A 25,477-nucleotide genomic window follows, 5' to 3' on the forward strand; every position below is an offset into this window, starting at 1 on the left:
GCGGAGCTGCTGCTGTGTCACCACGGGAGCAGGGCGTTGGTTCATCATGCGCTGAACCTCGTCCCACAAGTGCTCGATGGGGTTCAGATCCGGGCTTAAAGCTGGCCAGTCCATTGTGATGATGTTGTGCTGTGCCAGGAATGCCTGGGTGGCCCGTGCCGTGTGTGGCCTGGCGTTGTCGTGCTGGTAAACCATCTGACGGTGACCCGCGAAAAAAGGCACCACCACAGGCGTGAGCACTTCGTCGATGTAGCGCTGTGCTGTGACGCCCCTGCCGCGTCCTCGGCCGTTGTTGTCGAAGATGACAGGTTGTACACGACGTCCCCAGGATATGGCACCCCACAGCATGACGGAAGGCCCTCCCCAACGGTCCCTCTCCATAACACACGCATCTGTGAAGCGCTCACCTCGACGCCTCCACACTCTTATACGACCGTCGGCCCTATCTAAGCAGTAGCGGCTTTCGTCGGAGAAGACGATGTTCTGCCACTGTCGGTTCCGCCACTGTCGATGCAGAACAGCCCAGTTGTGTCGTGCAAGGCGGTGTCGCTGTGTGAGACGTTGTCCAATGTACGGTCGACGACAGTTCAGATGGATGGCGATCAGACGACGTCGTACCGTGGTGTAGGAAACGGGGCGGTTGTGGGTTCCCACTGTCTGCCGGGCTGTTGTGGTGGCTGGTACGAACCGATCACGCATGTGAGTTCGGACGATGTAACGGTCCTGGCGCTGTGACGTCACTCTGGGACGGCCGCTACGTGGACGGTCGACGACGTTGTTGTTCTGTAGAAATCGGTCTATGAGACGGTAGATTGTCGAGACATGGACACCGAAAGCACGTGCAACCTGCCTGGCATCCATTCCGGCCTCCAAATTCCCCAAAGCTCTATGTCTGGAATCAGCGTTAAGTCGTGGCATCGTTGTATCGCTACTCGTAAAATGAGTTCAACATTGCTGTCTGGCGTTTCTTTTATACCCAGGCCTGGTAGTGTTTCACGTGCAATTCGCATCTTTCATGATCCACCCGTTTTGCATTCCAGATCGATTTTGGTCGTCAATTTCAGCACGTGCGTGACGTCACACTGTACTCGTTTTTTTCATGCGTTATGTGGAATTGGATACGCTGACAAGATGGCTATTCGTCAACTTAATCGATTTGTACATAGTTTATTCAAATGTGGGTTTTTTAATATTTTAAAATTTTCGCGTTTCTTTTGGAGTTAAGTATATATATATAGTACATTTATATTACTGCGTCTCACATTGGTAAACATGAAACCTGAATAGACGATACTCATGTCACCGAATATGTACCTTTTAACAGCCAGTTATTGGCTGACGCTATCCGACCCGGTTGTCATATTACGTATTGTTGGTGTTTTCGCCAGGTAGCCTATTCGTGGCATTCGATGCGAAACGGGGACATTTTAAAAGCACAAAGAAAACAGTCAAATGTCCGCCATGTTGATATTGAAATATTTCAGCTTTCTTTTGTTCACTGTTGGTGGTAAGTCTATAATTGTTTGTTTTGAAATAGGTATTGTGTGTTCATTAGCTAAGCTGTACGCCAGTTTGTCCTTTGTAAATAAATACAAATTTTAAGATGAGCAGTTTTCGCTTTATCTGGAACTAAAGCTTATAGGTCCTACTCTGCAACAAGCTTCACATGACGTGTTGTTTTGTTTTTCATTCTTTGTTCCTTTCTTTGTTTCTTTCTTTGTTTACATATACTGCACGCACGATCACACACACACACGCGTACACACATACATGTACACACATACATGTGCACACACACACACACACACACACACACACACACATGTACATACATCTATACATATATATAGTCGAGCACCGTTGTGTCGAACTTGCTTGAGTCGATATATCGCTTGTATCGATATTAATGTGTGGGGGAAACGAACACGGTAATGTCGCTCTGTTGTGGTGTAAAGCAGACTCATGTAGGTTCGGTGAAAATATTTCAACTGACTATTTTGATATACCCTACATATCACGTTTATATGAAACATGTGGCGACATAGAACTAAATCCTGGCCCTCGATCAAGGAAGGGGTACTGCTGTTAGATCAATGACCATTAGACAGTCTACTTTGCAGTTCTCTAATGGTGTGCAAGGCGATAATGTTGTATACAGTAATGACCACGAAAACACCGCTGATTTGCTTAAAGCAATACGGGCTGATATACAAGGTTTAAACAAAAAAATTGATACTATTCGGGATGAACTTAAAGAAGATTTTGAACAACTGAGAGCAGAAAATCATGAACTTAAGAAACAGTTGTTAAAATTAGAGGTTAATGGTACACAGTCAAGAGGCCCAAAGTAGAAGTAATGTAATTATACATGGATTAGACAGCTCTGCCAATGAGACATGGGAGGACACAGAGTATCTTGTTAGAAATGTTTTACAGACTGAACTTGGAATGGAAAACTTTGAACCCTTATCTATCGTGTAAAGTCTAAGAACAAAACAAAGCCAGTTATTGTGAAATTCAGTTTTTGCGTCAAAAATATCTTAGAAAGCCTAGACATAGATTTTATGTTGCTTTTATTCATCTTCGCAAAGCTTTTTACTTTTTTTCTTCTAAACCTTTATTACCCCCAGACAACATTAATAAAATTATAACATGATTATGTATACCTGTATAACGGTACGGTAAAGGTTTTATATTTCATATTATGTATATAAACAACATGTGATATGTATGGGAGTTATATTCATTACATTACATTTCTTGTCATATACTGCACAACCGTATTCATATACATGCATATACATACATATACATACATACATACATACATACGCATTTTGAAATGATCTGAGGGTCAAGAATGATAGGTGAAACGAGCTTGCATTGGAGGGGAAAAAAGGGAAAGAGAGGAAGGGGAAAAAAGAACATAAAGAAAGGTTTATCGACACCAAAATGTGGGTGTTCTTTTTGTTTGTTTGTTTGTTTTTGTTTGTTTTTTTAACTGTTTTAAGTGGGTGTCTAATGTAGTAAGGACAACACGTTTTTTTAAAAAGAAGAGGAAGAGCTTTTGACTTGGTAGATATGAAAAAGTTACTATATGTGTTGCATTTGAGGGGTATTCAAGGTAAAATGTTTAACATTTTAAAAGATATGTATGAAAAAGTAAAGGCTTGTGTTAGAGTAAAGAATCTAGTGGTGTCCGTCAGTGGTGTATGTTAAGCCCAGTTTTGTTTACAATTTTTATTAATGAATTTAATTAATAACAGTAATCTTAGAGGAATTTTTGTGAATGATAATATTAATGATATACTAATGCTTCTTTTTGCTGAGGATGGTATACTTATTGATGATACAGTAATAGGTTTGCAAAAACAGCTTGATGTATTAAATAAGATTTGTGTAAAATGGGGATTAGAAGTTAATTCAAGATTTTTTAAGATTTATTAAACAACACTCAGACACATTACAATGTGTAACAAGAGGACATTTTCAAATACATAATTAACATACATGACAAAAACAGGCATCAACATAGAAGTATCTATAATTAACAGAACACAAGATATGGAAACAAAATAGCTAAAATATGCGGAGAAACGTCAGTTCACAAGACAAGATAATCTTTTAATAAATATAGCTAGGTTTTTTAATAATGGTGCATTACATAATGACAGCATACCTTTCATTTTAAAAACGCTAGGATTAATTCTATAATATTGTTTTATATATTTTCTTGTAATATTTTCAATATTATCAATTAAATACATAATGGTATTCATCTCCAATATCGGTATTACAAAGTTTGCATATTCTATTTTCTCTAGGAACGTTAAACCATTTGCCAGTTTCGATTGGTAATCTTAAATTTGACGTACGCAGTTTAGTTATCCAGCATCTATTTTGGTATGATAATCTCGACAAATAGGTTTCGAAATAAAATTCTGTTTTAAATAATGTATAAAATCTACCCCTAGAAGAGTTTGTAATTTCCGAGAACCACTGTTGTATAAATTGATCACAGAGGTTTTGTTTTAATTCTTGTTTATACGATTTGAAATCATTATTTTGATTGGTATAGATGTACCACATTCCCGAGTTATCGAATATACTTTTTATGAATTTCAACCATTTAAATTGATTTCCTTCACCACTGTTTAAAGAGAACATTAATTTATATAAAATACTACTAAGTTTATTTTCGTCTTTAACCAGTTTACTCCAAAATGACACCATTCGTAACTTTACTTGTATTTCTAAAGGGAACCTTCCTAATTCTCCATATACCATAAAATTTGGGGTACTTTTTTTTTACCTTCAAAATCCGTTTGCAAAAGTGGAGATGAATTTTTTCTATTATTTGTAAATTTTCATAACCCCAAATTTCTGATCCATATAATAAAATCGGTTTAACCATTGAATCAAAACGTTTTAATTGAACTGGTATGCTTTTTGAGCAAATTCCTAAATAACAGTAGTAATTAACAGTTACCAATCGTTCATCTTGCAGTATAAATTTAACATTAGACCTCAACTTCTTCTTGCTAAAAATCACAACTTTTGTTTTACTCACATTAATGCTAAGATTCCAAGAGTTACAATAGTCATCAAATATATCTAAAGCATGTTGCATACCTTCAGGAGTTTCGGAGAAAATTACAGTATCATCTGCATACAATAGTACGAAAATTTCAATAAATATATGTAATTTGTTTTGGCAATTTTCTGTAATTATTTCCAGAGGAGATCCTTGAAGCATTTTAAAAAAATCTTCAAGATCATTTAGAAATATTGAAAATAAAAATGGTGATAAATTTCCCCTCTGCCTCACGCCTGTTAGACAAGGAAAAAAATCAAATTTCTTATTATTAATTTCAACGCATGATTTAATGTTTCTATACAAATTAAAAATTATTTTGAAGCATTTACCTTTAATCTGACATTTTTGTAATTTTCTCCATAGCCCCGTACGCCAGACAGAGTCAAAAGCCTTTCGGAAATCATCAAAAGTACAGTATAATTTGTTTACCAAACGACAGATATATCGACAGTAAAACATGCATACAATATATGTTATCGCTCGTTGAATGACCTTTGCGAAATCCAGCCTGATTCCTGTTTATTAAGTTTACTTCAGCAGCAAAAAGGTTCAGTCTGTTATTAATAATGGCAGTAAACAGTTTACCAACACAACTGATTAGAGTTATAGCTCTATAGTTGTCGGGATTAATGTTGATAAATCTAATATAATTGTATTTAGAAATGGTGGGTATTTAAGACGTAATGAGAAGTGGTTTTATAAGGGCAGTCAATTAACAACTGTCATATTATAAGCATCTTGGTATAACATTCTCTTCTCGTTTGAAATGGTCTAAGGCTTGCGAGACTGTATCTATTCAAGCGAGAAAAGCCTGTTTTCCTATTTTTACTTTATTCAAGAAATACCCTACATTATCATATAGTATTTTCCAGAATATATTTGATTCTAAAATAGCTCCTATTTTATTATATGGCTCTGAAATATGGGGATTTAGTTACCGAGAATCTATTGAAAAAGTACAAAGTAATTTTTAAAAAGGTTTTTAGGAGTTTCAAAGAGAGTATCATCAAATGCTGTACTTGGGGAAATAGGTAGAGATCATTTGTGTGTGAAATACTTTAGCCATTGTATAAAATATTGGTGTAAATTGTTATATATGGATTCATCCAAATATCCCAAAACTTGTTATAATATGTTGAAATGTCATGATGAAACTGGTATAGTTAATTGGGTATCACATGTAAGAACACTGTTGTTTCAAACAGGGTTTTCTTATGTTTGGATTGCCCAAGAATGTGGCAGTATCACGTTATTTATGTCCAGCTTTGTACAGAGATGTAAAGACATTCATTTTCAACACTGGCATGATAAAATTAACTCTTCATAATTTTTTAAAGGCATATTCTTGTTATAAATCTCTTTTAGAAATTGAGGTTTTTGTCACATAAATTAAAAGTACAGAAAAGCAGATATAATCCAGTAATAGAAAGAAATGAAACTATCTGTTTAAAGTGTAATCTCAATCAAGTGGAAGATGAATATCATTTTCTTTTAGTATGTCCATATTATGCTTTGAGCAGGAAATATTTCATATCAGAATACTTTATAGTAAATCCTTCAAGAGACAAATTTTATTTATTGATTTCTACCCAAAATATAAAGTGTATTAAAGGAATAGCCTTGTTTTTAAAAAGAAATCTGCCAGTTTAAATTGATTATACATGCAATGTAATTTGTGCACGCGTAGCGCACAATTAATTTGTTTTTAAAAGTAGTTATCTTGGTCATGTGGCCTCAATATATATTGTGTTGTCTTCTTGTCTTGTCTTATTTTCGAAGGAAATACTGGATGTTTAGACACTTTGTATGACAAGCCTCGATTATTTGTTGTCGTGCATGTGCAGAGCCAGCGTAGTGTGGCGTAGAGCGTAAAAAGCGCTCGGAATGTGATCAGAACGTGCATCCTAGCCACGTCACACCTCGCTGACGTGATGGTCTGTCACCGGCATTATTCCCGACCTAATTGTGTGCATTCATGGGACTGAAGCGTAGAACAGCTAAAAATTAAAGTAAATAATAAAAATCTACGAAATACCGCAGTTGGTGGTTAAAAAAGAAATGAAAGAAAAAAAAAGAAAAAAATAATGTTCAGTCAAATCGTGGGTTTTCCCCAACCATGTAGGCTACTTGTCTTACCGTTCTTACAACTTTCTGTCATATATCCACCATGCCAAAACCATTAAATGTGTATATATTTGACTGATAACACTTGAGTTTTTGCAATAAAAAACGGTAACAGCATTTAATAAAGTTTTAATTTGTAAAACGCCACGTTCCATTCATCGCTGTTTACTTCCGGGTTCTATTCAATGTTTGTTATCGCGATTTAATATGAAGATATACGTGTTTAAAACTACAAATTATTCGTTTGCAGAGTAGTGTAAATTCGATCAAATTTGTCAACATTATTATTTTTAATAAATTATTTCAATGAAATAAAAAAAACCAAATCCAGCCCAAACAAAATTATTAAAGTTATGGTAACACAAATAAATATTCAATGTAAAATCAATTTTTTTTTTTTTTATATATGTATACATGTAAGAACATTTTTAAAAATCAATAACATTCATATAATTACAGAAATAAATATTAAATTTTCAAATGATGAAAAATAAATAGGAAAATTAAAATATTAAATATACAGTTTTTTTGTTCCTAATTTTCTTTTTCTTTTATACCTGTAAGTAGAAATATAACAATGCTTTTTCATGCACATTTACATGAAATTAGAAATGATAGTGGTATCGGTTTGCAATAGTTATAATTTACATGAAATTAGAAATGATAGTGGTATCGGTTTGCAATAGTTATAATTTACATGAAATAGAAATGATAGTGGTATCGGTTTGCAATAGTTATAATTTACATGAAAATAGAAATGATAGTGGTATCGGTTTGCAATAGTTATAATTTACATGAAATTAGAAATGATAGTGGTATCGGTTTGCAATAGTTATAATTTACATGAAATTAGAAATGATAGTGGTATCGGTTTGCAATAGTTATAATTTGTTAATGTAAATAATTTACTTTGTGTGTACAAAATGACATAATTTAATAGGAATTCTGATTTCACTGAGCCTGTTTTAATATAAATGTATTTGACATACCGGTATCTAAATATTCTACTTTTCAGTACTTATATTAAGAAAGGTCCACTGTAAATTATCTTAATCATGATTCATACACTTATTTAGCAAGAAAATTCATGACTTTCCATGATTTCCACTGATAATGCTTTAGACATTATACTTTTTTTTCTCCAAGAGTAATAAGTTATAAATTAAAGAAACAAAATACTGGTATTTTACAAATGTGGATTTCTAAAACCAGATGCAGCAAGAAATAATTATGACTCACTTAACATACCTGTACAAGTGTACTCTATATATAAAAGTACACTTATAGTTTACTGTAGTTTAAAGTGAATCTAGGTACAACACCAATTAACTTAACATTAATTTCAAGAGATGCATTACATGCAGTATTCACACATGGCTTGTTTCATGTTCAATATATGATCACAGTTACTTACTTAGCATGTACGTGTATTTGATAGTATATACACAATAACTATCTGGTATTTATATTTTCAGTCCTACAGTGTAGTTTTTTTCAATGCCATGCTAGAATTTATCATAATGTAGTCAACATACTCCCCCCAAAAAATAAAAGTATTACAACTGTTATATAGCTTAACAGTCACTGCAGAATAAAATGTTGGGTTTTTGCTACATTTGTCCAAAATAGTCTAGTTAGGCCAAAAAGACAAAAGAAAAAAAAGACCACCCCCCCCCCCCCCCAAAAAAAAAAAAAAAAAAAAAAAAAAAAAAAATTTTTTTTTTTTTTTTTTTTAAAAGGTAATAAATAAACTGAACACATATTAAAATTTCCAGTTTCAGGATATTTATTTAAATAAATTCTAGATTATAATTTGGAAAGTATTTTGTTATGGTCAGTTTCTTTATGGGTCAATAGCAAAAACCAAACAGTTTGTTCTGTTATGCCTCAAGTATTTAATCAAATCTCACACTGCAAAACAAGCTCTGCAGTCTCTTTAGAATAACCAATAATGAAAAGAAAATGAATATTTTTATTACAACTTCTCAGCACATTTTAAATTTGGTGTTAAACACCTGTGTTTCAGAAAAACAGCCTTCATAATTTTGACCCATGGTAATTTTGACACTTGGCATAGATACTGACTTACTGAGAAGGTAAATCCATGGCCACCACACAGGCTACTCCTATCAATTATTTAATTTCAGCATTTTCACTTTTCTTGCAGTTATTTGTTTACACCACCATCACAGCATCTTTTGGTAGTGTTTTGTCAGTAATTTCAGATATGCTTAGTATAAAAAGAAAATGCATCCTACATACATATTACATCTTGTAAAAGAGATACTCAACTAGTATGCCCCCTATAGATAGATTAACAAAGGAATACTCAAATATAGATTATAACAAATGAAGAAAAGAAAATTTTATTCTGCCTTGTGCCTAAAATAATTCTGGGAACATGACTAAAAATATTAGGTAGGGCCAGTCTAAAGTTTAAAAAAAACTACATTTGTACTCTTTTTAACTTGGTCCTGTGCTTATTAATGTTATAAATGTCAAGAGTCGAATTTACGGAGCCTGTGTTACTTCAACGCAGGTGTTTAAGGCTACACACCATCATTTGTCCGGTCGTTACTTGTTGTAGCAGCTTAATATAGTCCGGTTTAGAAAATAAATCCTCATAAAACAATTTTAAAAAACCACCTACAAAATTCTGATATGCCTTTAGAAATCTTTGATGATTACAAGTAAGTTGACCTCTGTAGTATATGTAGTACTAACTGATAACAACTGTACAAGTGGTATAACAGCAACACGGGACGGTATGTGAGGGCTGTTAACTGAAACATTTCATGGTCGACCTATGTTGGTTTTGTACACAGTACTTATCAGCTGAGTGTACTCACTAAAATTAGTAGTCACCTGACCCTCTCGACTGTGTTGTATTTTTCACAGGATATATTCTGACATAGAAATTGCATTGATCTGCATGAGTAATTAATAGTAAGTTACACGCGTGTAACAAAAAAACGGACGGAAGTCTTAAACTCAATGGCTTGATAATGTTAAGTGTAAAAACCAGGCTAGTATGCATTCCATATACATGTCACAGTGCACTCATCAATGTGACATAGCGCCGCGCTCTACATGTCTTCAGTAAACTGTATCAAAAGGTCTTTTCATACTCCCTTTAGCCTAGGTAAATATTTTACCGAAATTTTATTGTATTATTCTGTTAATACTTGCTGTATTCACAAGTATATTTGTGAACTCAAAAATAAGTTTTACATTCTTTTTTATCCAAGTATTGTAGAAAATATTTCTGAGGTGTGTTTAAGTATTAAAGGGACATTCCTGAGTTTGCTGTATTGTAAGATGTTTCCGACTAATACAATATTTCTACAATTAAACTTACATATTAAATATATTGTTTTGTTTAGGATATCAGTGTCTGTGTATTCAATGTGTTTTTGGTCGTCTTAATATTTGTAAGAAGCCCAAACTGGATTTTGTCTTCAAATAATTTTACACGTACGTACAAAAAATAAAAGAATAAAAAAATAAAAATTATTTTAGGAAACAAAATAAAATTTAACCTATTACAAATATTAGAAGGATCAGAAACACGTTTAATATACAGCAACTAATATGTTAAGCAGAAAAATATATTTGATATGTAATTACAATTGTTAAAAAGTCTCTGGTAGTCGATAACATCTTAAAAATTGCAGCAAACACAGGAATGTCCCTTTAATAGGATATCATTGAACAAATAGGTCAGTAAGTACTTCTTGACTGTTGAATAGGTCAATAACCATTTATTCTGTGTTACTCTTGCTCGAGTCAAATGAGAAAAATTGAGAGCCACAATGTGTACGCAAGTAACATTCTAGGCTAATATAACAATACACGGTAATAGGTGATTTGGGAGAGTGCCAGTACAATCATGTCCAATATAGGTCAGTTTAAAGTGCAAAGTTTAAAGTTTGTTTTGTTTAACTACATCACATTTGATAATTTTAACATGTTCCATTAATAACCACCGTTGATATACCAGTCGTGGTGCATTAGTTGGGACGGGGAAAACACAACCACAGAGTGGGTCCTCGAAGGGTGAAAAGACCACAGGGGGCACTCTATTGAATAAGCTAGACGTCTTTGGGCACTCTTATCAAATAAGCTAGACGTCTTTGGGCACTCTTATCAAATAAGCTAGACGTCTTTGGACACTCTTATCAAATAAGCTAGAAGTCTTTGGGTACTCTTATCAAATAAGCTAAAAATCTTTGATAGCAAATTGACTGTTACCAACCTCGGTGACAGTGGTTATACCAGTGGATTAGATGCTAGTACACATGTACGTATAGGTACTATAGCCTGTATGGCTACAGAAACAGTAGGCGAAAAGTAAAAGGTAATCAAACATATTTGTATGAATATGATAAACTGACCATTCTATAGTGCCTATCCTGAGGAGTTAGAATTATCACAGTCTCTGCACAGGGTTCATACACTCCAAACATTTTCATTTTCCAGGACTTTAAGCACTATTTTGGTTCATTTTTTTCTAGGACTCCCCCCCCCCCCCCCCCCCCCGAAGTCTGAATACATTACCTGGAAATGATATTTTGTTTAACTACACCCCAGTACACTGTTTATTAAGTGGTTATGTCTCAAACATTAGCTACACCTAATCTAGATATATCACATGGATGGTAAAGTTGTAAAAATACATAAATAAAAAAATATTGTTGAGTGCATATTTCTTTGTCTCGGTGTGTGCGGGTGTGCATGCATTTGTGTCTCGATGCTGGATAATACAGCAAAACACTTCATAGCCATAATATATATCTAACCACATTGTGGATATTTTTTAAGGCCTTCATTTATTTTTGATCAAGATACATTTAGTTTTGGTCAAGATTCAGAATTCTATAACTTTATATAGACAGAGCTTTAGACTGCACCAAAGTAAATAATCTTTACATCAATGCCACTGAAATGTTAAGCTTAATTTGACTGATATAACTTGAAATGCATTTCTGCAACATCTTTACCAGCTGTTAATAATATTACCATACTATCAAGTCTCTGGGTGCTCAGAGCAATCCATCAAAGTATTACAAATAAGCAATAAATAAATAAAACAATGTTTTGGGGTGTCATTATATAAAAATAAATACATTTTATGTATAATTTATATAAACTCTTCTACCCAAAAAATATGAAGAAAGAAAAAAGAAAACCATATCCAGATTTAATATTTTAAAAAAAAGAAAAAAAAACCCCAAACGTCTACACATTAATTAATACATTTACGGTATTACGTTTATAGGTCAGTGCTTATATGGCACATGTACCTATACTTTAAATCATCATTTATTTGTGGTTTTTGAAAAGTACCTAATAACAAAATTTCATGAATCATATAAACATGTTTTATTTCCATTAATAATTATTTTAAACTCATTAGTGACATCGTGTTTCAAATAAGAAATTTACCAGAATTATACCCGTTTCCGTGAGTAACTAAATGTCAAATACATTATTTATTGATATCACAAAAATAATCTCTTGAAGTGGACTCTTGGTACCATAGGCGTATGGGCTCTAATTTTTGTAGGTGGCAGGTTGGTGTTTGCCCGACTTAAACAAAGATGCCCGAATCTGGATAACAACATTTATTCATATTAACATTACTACCAACCAGTTATATAGGGTTGCAAATGAATCACTATGCATTTTTACATTGATTACACTAATTTTGATGGTAGAATGATAGAAATACATAGTGAAAAGGTTTCAGGTTAGCACATTTTACCCAAATATCTCTATCATTTGTGCCCGAATTTGAGGTTTTGCTCCAGCACTAGGGAGCAGTTATGTTTATGCATGGGCTCAGTGGTTAGATGTAAGACCACTACACCCTCTTCTCTTTCACTAACCACTAACCAACTAACAACTAACCCACTGTCTTGGATAGACAGCCTAGATAGCTGAGGTGTGTGTCCAGGACAGCGTGCTTAAACCTTGATTGGATATAAGCACGACGATAAGTTGAAAATGAAACATTGACATATCGATACCGTTTTGATGTGTATTGAATCGTCTGAGACTTCAATGGAGATCAAAAGAATGTCCTCAACTTTTGCACGAGTCTTGTTGCACAGAAGCATGACATACGTAAGCCTTATGAGTACTTGTTTTTGCTGGTTACAGCTATTTACTGAATTATTTATCTTTGATAGTAGTTTCGAATTCACAAACATCAGCAGGCCCGTAGCTAGCATTTCGAGTGGGAGGGTTCCACTAGGTATTTGCCGGGGCTCTTTGGATATGAATTGCTAGAGGGCGCTTTGTATGGGGTTTCATGGCCTAAAACGCGTTTTCCTGGCATCTGCAAGTGAAAAAAATATTTTTTAAAGCAACGATTTTGGACTATTTTGTAGATTGTATTCTTGTTAATGTTATTTTAAACAAAAATAAAAAATTCATGATAATGAAATTTTAACACACAACTGGAGTTAAAGGTATTAACCCGAGGTATATGTTAAATATTTTTGGCAATTGCTTATTATAACCTTAGTGACAGAAAAGGTACTGTACCTCAGAACTATGACCATTTCCTTTAAAAATGCACATATTTATGAAAAGCGAATCGCATTACATTCATAAAAAATTTATTATCACCAATCGCCGCCAACACACGCAGCCCCTGTTAAGAGTACAGGTGTAGTCCTCAAAGCAAAAGGTATTGCATAAGGTATTGCATTCCATTTCATTTTTTGTCACTGATGTGTTATATCGTCAAAATGACATCTACATGTTGGCCATAAAACATTTTTAAATACATGGACATTACCTTCAAGAAAGTACTTAACATTTTCTAATTGGCCTTAATCTGACGGGACATTTGCAAATTCAAGAGCACCAAACCCAACTCTCGTCCGCTACCGACCCTGGTCGAGCTGCTTGTGTTCCGTTGCACATGCCAGCGTGGGAGACACCCTCCCCCACCCAGTCCAAACATGTTCCTGTCCTGGACGGAGGAGCCGGTGAACGTCGACATCTGCGCCTGTGACATGCGTGTTCTACAACTGCTTGTTCTGAATGCACACATTAAAACCTGTGACCTGACCTGACCTGACCTGACATGATTACGTTCTGTTGTTAACCTTTTATTTCTTACTTTCGTTAATAAACCAATGGAAGGTGAACTGCTGTCATTGTCATGTGATTATCGAATGCTACGAGGTCATCAATACAGCAGAAAGTAAAATTAAACATGTTTGCTACAATGATGTAGATTTTTTTATTTTTTTTATTTTTTATTTTTTTGCCAGATTAGTTAGAAATTCTGAATCATGTACACCGCTGCTTTGGTAAGAGGATTGCTAAATGATGAAGACAAGCAAATATTGTTTTATGGGAGAGTTGCAAAAGTTAGTCAACTATTTGTGCAATATTTAAAAAAACGAAAGTGGACCTCAGCTTTTGCGGGAGGGTTCAGACGAATCCCCCGAATCCCCCCCCCCCCCCCCCCCCCCGTAAATATGGGCCTGATCAAAAATATCTCAACGACACCTACATAATTTATTCAACCAATCACAAGTTGTGTTCATTTGTGTCCACGCCTTCACATTGTGTATATATTTTAAAAGCTGACTAATGGCAGTCAACCTCTTATAATTACCATTGCGTGGCGGATATTGTTTGGAAATAGACGTCAAACGCGATTATTGATAAATATATTTTTCAAATAATTATTAAATAAAGAAACAAAAATGATAAAATAATAAAATTCCAGGAGGTGGATTCATTTTCCCAGGAGTTTATACACTTTCTAGGAAGAAAAGAAAATTTAAGCACTTTCCAGGATTTTCCAGGATGCGTGCGAACCCTGCCTGCATAATCATAACATTTTGAACGTGTATTCTTTGTGTAAACGACATTGATAGATGTGTGGTGCAGGAATGCAACGTTTCATTAATAAATAGCTATAGTCCTTCCCACAAGGATTGCCTTTTTTCATACTATGAAATTTACTACAAGTTATTAGTTTTCTAAATTGCATACAAAAATAGTTTATTTGTTTTTGTTATTTCCAAAACACTTTTACTTTTCTTCTTACGTCAAACCAAACTCAGAAAACTGATGCTATGATATATTTAATACTGTTGCAGTATATTGTTTTTCAGAAATGGTGTCCTTCAATTAATAACTCCCCTCAGTTATTTTCATGTCACGGTCTACAACCTACTAAAACATAGTGTTACCTCATTAAACAAACATACAAATGTTTTAATAACAGAGTTTAACATGGTACCAAAACACAAAACCTTACCTGAGTAAATATGGTTAATATATATATATATATATATATATCCAGAGATTTGGCTGACGGTTGGATAAAATCCGAAATGGGTATGTTGCTACTTTCTCTAAATCAAATGAAAAACATCTTACTCAATACTAAATTAGAGTTTTCACCATATAATAAGCAAACTCGATATGACCTGAAGATCACTGTCTAAAATATCGTTTTATAAATTTCGAAAAGTAGAGACCACACGCCGCTTCTGGGTAGATGCACTAAAACGTGACGAACCTGATGGAACGCCATGGCTTCTCACACAGAATGTAACTACGTTGAGTTTAATGTTGTTGCTTGTCGACACTAACTGACGTTAATAGCAACCAAAATGGTTAAAACATATACAATATGTATATATTTATAAAAGAAAACAAGTGTACACTATGTACATGTGTATCATATGTATTTAAAACAATTTTAAAGAAATAAATGTTTTTTACATGGATCATGTGTGTGTGTGTGTGTGTGTGTGTGTGTGTGTGTGTGTGTGTGTGTACAATCGGCTTCAGCAATTACCTGCAATAAAATTATGATTTGTGATATTTGTTTTCCTTCCTGAAAACACTGTTGGGCATGGAGAATGATATAACATTTAACCATCTTATTCATACATTTTCCTTTAATATGCTACATAAGTGCATCTACACAAGAGGTAATTTAATCCAGGTTAAAAGCAACTTAGGTTAAATATGTGTAGTCTAGCAAAAGGCATATTGATATAGATCAGTTTACTAACAGTCATGATATTTGCCTCTATCTCCTTTCTCCAGCTGTATATTATAAAAAATTTATTTTTGTACGTATTACTTAAATTTTAATTGCAATAACAATTCCAATACAACACAGGACTGAACAAAATATGTGCAATATCCACTTTGACTAGATAAAAAACAACACCAATATATATATATATATATATATATATATATATATTAACCATATTTACTCAGGTAAGTTTTTGTGTTTTGGTACCATGTTAAACTCTGTTATTAAAACATTTGTATGTTTGTTTAATGAGGTAACACTATGTTTTAGTAGGTTGTAGACCGTGACATGAAAATAACTGAGGGGAGTTATTAATTGCTCCCCAAAATTAGATTATTAATATGCACATGCCAAAGGGAGCTATATATTATTCTCTTTGAACTAATCTCAAGGTAGTGATGGGTAGCTAGAGAGAGATATAACTCCTCTTAGATGACAAGGTCTGAGGTTGGCTATATTTTATTGTTGCTATTTTCTTTTTGCCTGCATCCAACCGTTAAGGAAGGTCAACATCATGAGATAATTTCACAATCTGTAAAAACTAAATCATTTCATTATTTCAAGAAACTGGGTTTTTTTTAAGAATAAAAGAATGTATTCAGTGGAACATTTTCATTGTTGCCGTTATATCTATATACTGTTAAGTTAAAGTTGTAAAGTAACAACTTTGCAATTGTTCAGTTATTACATTCTATTTGGAAATAAAATAATTATGTTAAATAATAAAAAGAATGATCTTAAATCATGCATACAAATTTTATTATTATACAAATTATATATTTTGTAGCTCACATCATCATTATTAAAATATTAATAGTTATCTTATCATTTCAAACTTGTTAAAATTTATAATTAATATTAGCTGAAAATTGCATTAACAAAAATTGTATTCTGCCCAACCTGCCTCTAATCCGGTCCCCTCGAAATACAAGCTATACGGAAACGCGTCGGTAATAAATATAGATTATACTAATTCAGATTTCCGTTGTTCGTTTGTCTTATATGACAACACAAGCTGCTATAATACTCATAAGACATGCTGCAATTATGTGCTAGCTACAGATAATAAAAGACAATATGCAAGGCATGCAAAAAGTTAATATGATAACTTAATTCTATGTAAAACAGTAATCGCTAAGGCTTTGCTTCACCCCCAAATACCCGAATGATCGGTAACTAGGCCGTGTGACGTCACACAGGTTCCGAGAATACGTTGAAATGCAGTTATATCTATACCAGTCTATCCCATACTCCTACACAAATGTTTTTTGTAACTAATTTCAGTTTGGTTTAACGTAAGAAGGAAACTATTTATAATAGCAAAAATATACTTTTTTGTGTCCAATTTAGAAAACAGTCGGTTCAGAAATAAATAGGTTAATGTTGATGAACTAAGAAATAAATAACTTGTAGTAAAAAAAAAAAAAAAAATTCCATAGTATGAAAAAAGGCGACCCCTGGGACATACTATAATTTTTTAAAAAGAAAAGAAAAAAGGTATCATTTTCACCAAATCTGTTCCGTTTTGGCAAACGATAATGGTTCCGTTTTGATAATGATTCCGATTTAGCCTCATGCCCCAGAAACAGAGCCGGTCAAAGGTCAATAGTTCCTAAAAACTACTTGTTCAAAGAATGTTGTTAGAGTGTTTATAATAAATTCTTTTGTTAAATACTTGCGGGATGTCACTTGAGTTTTGAAATCTACACAAAATATGTGAAAAAGTTGGTCTTTACCAGAATATTTCAAAATTTATTGATTTTTGTCAATCAAGGTTTATCTTTAAAAATGGCTTTTGTCATATATATATATATATATTATAACAAAAGGTGGATGTTTAGTAATTATTAATGTTGTTGTTTGATGACGAAGTCTCCATTACGGACCTTCACGGTTATTCAGAGATCGTTTTTCAAGGAAAATATTAAAATATCCTTTGTCATTATTACTCTTACTATTTAAGAAATATTATAGAATTTTTATGTAATCGAATGATGTATCAGTCACTACCTGTCGTTACCCTGTTTACCATTTCTAGCCAGTTGAAGCTGTGCATGGAATATACATGTGCATGTTTGAACTTTACATATGAACGATTTTGAGCCTGTTGCTATATTAATTAGGTTGTAAACGGACTATTGTTTAGATAATTTAGGATATTATTTAAATATGCTAATGTATAGTAATTATTAGAAAAATAGTGGATTCCTTAAATATTAGTTTGTTGTATTTATAAATTACTAATTTCCGGCATTTACGATTTAGTGCTATTTTTAACTCGACATTATTTACGTTATATAGTATGCGTTATTTATAACGTGACCTTCTTTACTTTATATGGAATTTTCGTATTTTTTAATCGACCTTTTTGCCTAAATAAGGGGTTGGTACATAGTATAAAAAGCGCGACGTCATGACGGTTGGCGTTCAGTCTCTCGGACGATACAGATTGTAAAGAAATAAAAACTAGAGCTCCAAAGGTAACAGAAAATAAAGAAATACAGAAGTATTATCACTCAGATACAGCACATACACACAGAACAGATAAAGAAAAAGTACTGAAAGATTACAGACATAGATTACAGATTTTCACAGCGTTAGGTTCACCTTAAAGTTACGCCCCTCTCCTTGACGTAGTGACGGTTGACGAACTGAGTGACGGGGTAGGATAAAATTTAGAATTGTGAAAATACGTATAAATATGAACTATACAAGGTATTAGAACGTTTATTAATGAAATTATAGTTTAATTGTAAATACTAAAATGATGTATTTTGTGTAGTTAATATATAGGCTATATTCTGACTATTATACTGCTGTTGTTAATATTATTAATTATTTACAAGAATACATTTATTGAGTTTAACTCTACCTGATTTTGTTCTTCTTTCATTTAATTTCTTCATATTACAGGACAGTTACTGTAATAATTACTCTTTATTTATCTTGCACTTTGTGTGCCTCGCATCTACCAATTTGAGAATAAATTTCTCAAATTTATTAAATTATTTTCTGTTGTGAATTAAGGCCACTGTAAGTAAACAGATTAACGCGATATAGTGCAGGAAAGAAATATAGATTAGTGTAGAGAGGAAATGTGCAGAAAAGAGATACATAATACAGATTAAAGAGATATATAGTACAGGATAGAAATATAGATTAGAGAAGAGAAGTAATGTACAGGAAAGAGATACAGATTAAAGATATATAGTACAGGAACGAGAAACAGATTAAATATATATAGTACAGGAAAGAGACAAATAATACAGAATAAACAGAATACAAATATCGGGGAAAGAGTTTGTAAGTTACAGTGGCCACCGCTCGACACGAATCACACAATACCAGGTATATCACCACAGTCGCGTAACAACGACGTGGGGATTTTGTCCACAATATATATATATATATATATATATATATATATATATATATATATATATATATATATATATATATTCCCGCCAGTGCACTACGACTGGTATATCAAAGGCCGTCATATGTGCTATCCTGTCTATGGGATGTACATATGTAAGATGCTTTGCTATTAATGGCAAAATGTACCGGGTTTATATATATATCTCGGTCTTGGAGGGGACGAGGAAATAGTTCGAGTTTCAGGGAGTTCGAGTTTTCGAAATTAATATATAACAGTTCAAATTTGAAACTGCATTGCAGCTGGTTGCAGCATTGCAGCTGGTTTATTTCGCTTAATATTGTAAGAAGCGTGCGTTTCGCGTGTTTACCTCTGAACTCTAAAAACTATGCATCCCCAGTTAAAAGGCGAATTAATATATCAGTCACCTCACCCCACGGTACCCCATCTCATTCCACCCCAGCTGTTGGCATCTTCGACGCCTGTCGTACATTCAGTTTGCGTATATTGTAAAAGTAAGTAAATAAAACAAAAAAGGATCACCCAGATGAATTTGAAATATATGCTTGGGCATATAGGCAACATGTATTTATTGACAGGAAACAATAAACGGAAAACGAAGGCATTGACATACATATATAAATAACAAAAAGTAACGTTGACGTATTTTATAGATGTCAAAACTAACAAATAAAACACTGAATGCCCAATAACACTGTAAGTACATTTGTTTCACACAAAATTATTTACGCTTCGCACCTCTACTTTCTTACTCCAATTTGGCCACCCACCGTCCATTTCTGGGCCCTACGCAAGACTGGTTGGATGTCAAGAAAGCAGAACTTTTTAAAACCGATCTGGCAAACACCACATTACGGATACTTCTCGAGAATGCTTGATCATAACTAAATGACTGGTAATTGATAAACATTAACAGATGCATAAATAGAAACGCTAAAGTATTATGTAGCGAGGCTCTCCACCACGGACGAACACTGGCTACCAAACATTGGATCATTTCGTTCCGCTTAGTCGGCGATCTATTATTCTGTAGTTATCACCCTAATCCTCGACAGCAGAACAGAACAGAACTTTATTTCACTCAAAGCAGAACAGAACAGAACTTTATTTCACTCACTCAAAGCTACCATCCGGTGGCATCAGAGGAATACATTATATAAATTATATATACATATACACGCATGCGTTAAGTGACAAGTGTTTATAACAAACAAATAAGTAAGATTAAACTATATAAAATGGGTTTTCAGGAGGTCAAGTGGTTATTTCACAACGTTTTTTTAAGGATGCTGACACGTTTACAGTTGAACAGTTCTCTAAATGTATCTAAATATATCTTGCATATGTACAATCCATTTATAGTATGTGCCATATCGAATAAAGTCATAAAACATTAGTTTGTAAACACACACGGATAATTTTGTACTTCTACCTGTTAAAAGTCTAGCCCAAAAACAAACCATTCTGCAAAATACAATCAGGTAAAGGGGTTTTCTTCCAAATTCACTATATAACATATTTATAGGAATATTCTTTCGAAAACTGGAGCTAGATATTTTAAAAATTGAATATGAAGTTTTTCTATATTATCGAGATTGGCAAAACCGCATATCTCGCACCCATACAACAAAATAGGTACAACAACTGAGTCGAACAATTGGATTCGGTATTCTATAGACAAGCAAAATTCATTACATTTTCTTAATATATAAAACATAGTTTTCTGAGCCTGTTCAAATAAGGTTTTCTGACATAAGTTAAATTTATTTGTTTTATGAAGCCAAATCCCAAGATATTTATATTCGTCAACATTTTCAAGCTAAACGTCATCTACAAATCATTTACTTATTAGTCCTTTTTGTTTCCACCGAATATCACCACTTTAGTTTTTGTTATGTTGATTTCAAGTTTTCAATTTTTCCAATCGTCCTTGTATGCGTTTAATAGTTGTTGAAGATCTTCAGATTCTGTTGCTAGTAGGGCGGTATCATCAGCATACATCATAGTAAGTTAAGACCAAAGTTAGAGTATATATCTATGTCATATGCAGTAATTGGCACACCTTCACACTTAGCTGCTTTCAAAAAGTCCTCCAAGTCATTTAAATATAACGAAAATAAAAGTGGAGACAAATTTTCGCCTTGTCTAACGGCAATCTTACACTGAAATTTTTTCGATAAGTAACCATCTTTTTTAACACAGAATTATATGTTATTATACATATTGTTAATTATTTAAAAAAAAGTTTCCATCCATATTATTATTTAACAATTTGGACCACAATCCCACTCTCCAAATTTTGTTGAAAGCTTTTTTTAAGTCAATAAACGCACAGTAAAGCTTCTTCTTTCTTCTTTTTAGTAGTTCTATAATACCATTAATGGAAAATATATGATCAATGGTAGAGTATCCTTTCCTAAATCCTGCTTGAGCCTTTGTAAGGATATTGTTTTGTTCAATGTACACAGTCAGCCTATTATTTAAAATATTTGTAAATAACTTGCTTAACCAACACAATAATGTTATTGGTCGGTAATGTTTTACATTTTGTTTGTCTCCTTTCTTTTTATATATGGTTTTACTAATCCCTAGGGACCATTCTTCTGGAAAAACACCACTGTTAAGAATACTGTTAAATAGTATTACATATAATGTTAAAAAACTATCAATAGTACATTTGATATATTCATTTATTATTTCATCATGCCCGGCCGCTGTGTTCGTTTTCAACTTCTTGACTGCTTTGAGAACCTCCTCTCTGGTGATTGGCGCGTTCAAGAAAGTACTCCTGTCGCGTGACGCTGCAATCGCGTCGACATCACACTCCGCTTCTTCGGTCAACTCAGAACAGTCTTTAATAACTTTGAAATAATAATAAAAATCATCAAGAGAGGGACTTGTTCCGGTCACTCGGTGTCCCATTCCATCTCTGTGGACCTGTCACATTATTCGTTTGGGGGATATCTATTTGGAACAAATCACAGTTTTGTTTGATACACAGTTCAACTGGAGAATGTATATCGGATAATAATGGATCAAATTTGCAAACTTTAAAATGTTGTACAAGATTAAAAACATCATAACTTGCGATTGCATAATCAACCAGGATAACGCCTTTGCATGTGACCATACCAATATAACTAGCAACACCTAGTCTCCCATTCATAATAAAAATATTATTAATTTTACACAGGTCAACCAATTTGTATCCATTACTGTTAGGTTTGGCTATGTCTTGATTATATCGTTTTAAGGGTACACCAATTGTCTCCAAAGCGCAATTAATACTGTCAACATCATCTGGTAAATAGTTGAAGTTGTCACGGTTTGACACATGTTCAGAACTAGTGTAGTCATTTAATAACCTAGTGCGTGCGTTGAAAGTAGAATTGGACAGTTTTGTCGGATTTTTTCGTTAATTTCAAAACTAATTTCTGGAAAAGTGCTATCAGTGTTGTATGGTGAACCTTCCGGTGGAATGTACACAATACCAATAATTAGGTCTGATTTAATGGAAAGCAGTTTTGACATAATTTTAAACCACAAGATAAATTCACAATTGCTTTTGATTGTAATATCTACGACATTAGTAAATGTTTCTTTTATCGCTAAACCAATTCCACCTGATCTAACTGTTGAATTGCATTTTCTATTTTTCATAATAAATATATATCCTGGGATGTTTATACAATCCAGGTCATTTGCTTTAGTTTCACAGAAACAAAGTATATCATATTTATTGATAAAAGTGTGAAACTCTGGGACGTTTAGCTTCGACTTAATGCCACACACATTTAAGAACACCAGATTAATGTTAGAGCACATATCTTCGTCACATGGTTGATCATGTGCATTGGAACCTCCTTGACCCCCCTATTGTCGCCACTGATTAGTTCGGTTTGGCTGGCTTGGGTTGTCGTTGGGCGAAGATCTGGAGCTTCTTGGTCGCATGTTGCGGCTTGGTGGATTATTTATCGGTGAAGTAGGCTTCTCTGTCGGATAGACCCGCTGGCCGTCAATATATCGGCAGTGAATGACACTTTTTGTTTTCTGTCCTTTGCCTCGCGAAAGAGTGGAAATAGTTTTATTCGCCGTTCAACAATTTTGCTCGGAAATTGTTCCATAATACCGTATGGTTTGCCTTTTAACATGTATGAACGTTTTCGTACTTGTTCTCTGTCACAGTACTGTTCAAACCTAACCACTATTGGGCGTGGACGGTCAGCGTTCTCACGCGTGCGCTTACCTACACGGTGCACTCTGTCAAAATACATATCACTGGTGTCCATGTTCAGTTCACTGTCAATAAACTCTTATATGATATGCTCACAATTTTCATTTGGGTTTTCTTTTAGTCCAGCGAAGAGTAAATTGCTTTTCGTGGAACGAATTTGCAAATCAAAGATAGTCTCCTGTAACTCAGTTTTGTCACTGTTCAATTTGTCTATTTGTGCTATAATACTGTCCAGTCGTGTATCAACTTTTTGAAACTGTTTGGAAACCTTTTTATGGAATTCCAATGCGGTAGCTTTAATGCGTGTACGTTCTTCTGTAGCTGTATCGAAGGAGTCGCTCACAAATCTATAGCTGTTTTCCAGTGCGCCTACTCGCTCTTTCGTTACATTAAGTTCTTCCATAACTCTACCAATACTGTACTCAGTGCCTGCAAGTTTTACTTCAATGGCTGGAAGTTTGGAAGTCTGAATTTCGATATTGGCTAATCTGTCCATTAGGGTCTTAGCCCATGTCGGTGGTGATAAAATGCTATCACTATCATATATATATACTGAAACACAATGAAAACGCAAAAACAACTTTTCATTGCAAATAACAACAAACTATTAATGAATTTATGGATAATGTAATATAGCATTAATGACTGGTATTCATGAGATACATTCACATGGAAACATGGCCAGTTATCATCAGCAATCGAGTTGCATTCGTAATCGAAAAGTTCACCCCCCCCCCCCCCCCCCATATCACCATATCAAGGTCAGTATCTGGTGTGTCCACCATTGGCCCGTGAGCATGTGTGAAGACGACGGGGAAAGGATTGGCACAAACATCTCAAATAAGCCACAGGAATGTTCCTCCACTCCTCCTGCAACGCCTGTGCAAGCTCAGCGACGTTACGCGGTGGTGGCTGGCGGTGACGTACACGACGTCCTAATTCATCCCACGTGTTCAATTGGATTCAAATCCGGTGAAACGGCGGGCCAGTTCATAACGGTGATACCGGCTTGTTGCAGGAATGTCTGGGTAATTCTTGCAGTATGTGGACAGGCATTGTCTTGTTGAAACAGAAGGGGACCTCCTGGTTTTCGGTGACGGCGCAAAAGTGGCTGGAGAAATGGCCTTAGAATAATGTCAACATAACGCTGGGCTGTAAGGGCGTCGTGGAGAATGATGAGATCACTCCTAAAATCACAGTTGATTGCCCCCCATACCATTAGACAACCGCCGCCAAACCGATCACGTTCCCTCACACATCCGTCAGCGTACCTTTCATGGAGTCTCCTGTACACACGTATTCTTCCATCGACAAAGGAGACAGAGAAATGAGAAAACAATGCTCCGGTAAAAGGCTGGTGGAGGATTACCATTCTGTAGAGCAAACTGTAGTCTCGCAGCACGATGTCGCGGTGTCATGATGTTACCGTTGTATGGGCGTCTGCATCTCAGTCCAGCCGTTCTGAGTCGACGGATGACCGTCATCGGATGGATAGGCCTTCCATGACGCCCTATCGTGTTGCTTGCTGTCATCGTCGCAGTTCTGAACCGGTCACGGAGGTGGTGTCGTCGAATCTGCCGATCTTGGCGTGGGGTCGTAACTCTTATCAAATAAGCTAGACGTCTTTGGGCACTCTTATCAAATAAGCTAGAAGTCTTTGGACACGCGTATCAAATAAGCTAGAAGTCTTTGGGCTCTCTTATCAAATAAGCTAGACGTCTTTGGCTAGAAGTCTTTGGGCACTCTTATCAAATAAGCTAGAAGTATTTGGGCACTCTTATCAAATAAACTAGAAGTCTTTGGCTAGAAGTCTTTGAGCACTCTCATCAAATAAGCTAAACGTCTTTGGCCAGAAGTCTTTAGGCACTCATCAAATAAGCTAGACGTCTTTGGCTAGAAGTCTTTGGGCACTCTCATCAAATAAGCTAGACGCCTTTGGGCACTCTTATCAAATAAGCTAGACGTCTTTGGGCACTCTTATCAAATAAGCTAAAAATCTTCGGCTAGAAGTCTTTGGGCACTCTCATCAAATAAGCTAGATGT

At 34.5% G+C, this 25,477-nt stretch overlaps 1 protein-coding gene across 1 annotated transcript in view; it reads left to right on the forward strand.

Moving 5' to 3' along the window:
• The first annotated feature begins 1,257 nt into the window (after positions 1-1,257).
• Positions 1,258-25,477, forward strand: part of LOC121383809 (sacsin-like) — a 65,041-nt gene continuing 40,821 nt past the window's right edge. Inside the window, exon 1 of the mRNA XM_041513907.1 lies at positions 1,258-1,507. The gene's annotated coding sequence lies outside the window, so the exon portion shown is untranslated. The remainder of the gene's footprint in view (positions 1,508-25,477) is intronic.

Source organism: Gigantopelta aegis, chromosome 10 (assembly GCF_016097555.1).
Source record: "Gigantopelta aegis isolate Gae_Host chromosome 10, Gae_host_genome, whole genome shotgun sequence".
Taxonomy (NCBI): domain Eukaryota; kingdom Metazoa; phylum Mollusca; class Gastropoda; order Neomphalida; family Peltospiridae; genus Gigantopelta; species Gigantopelta aegis.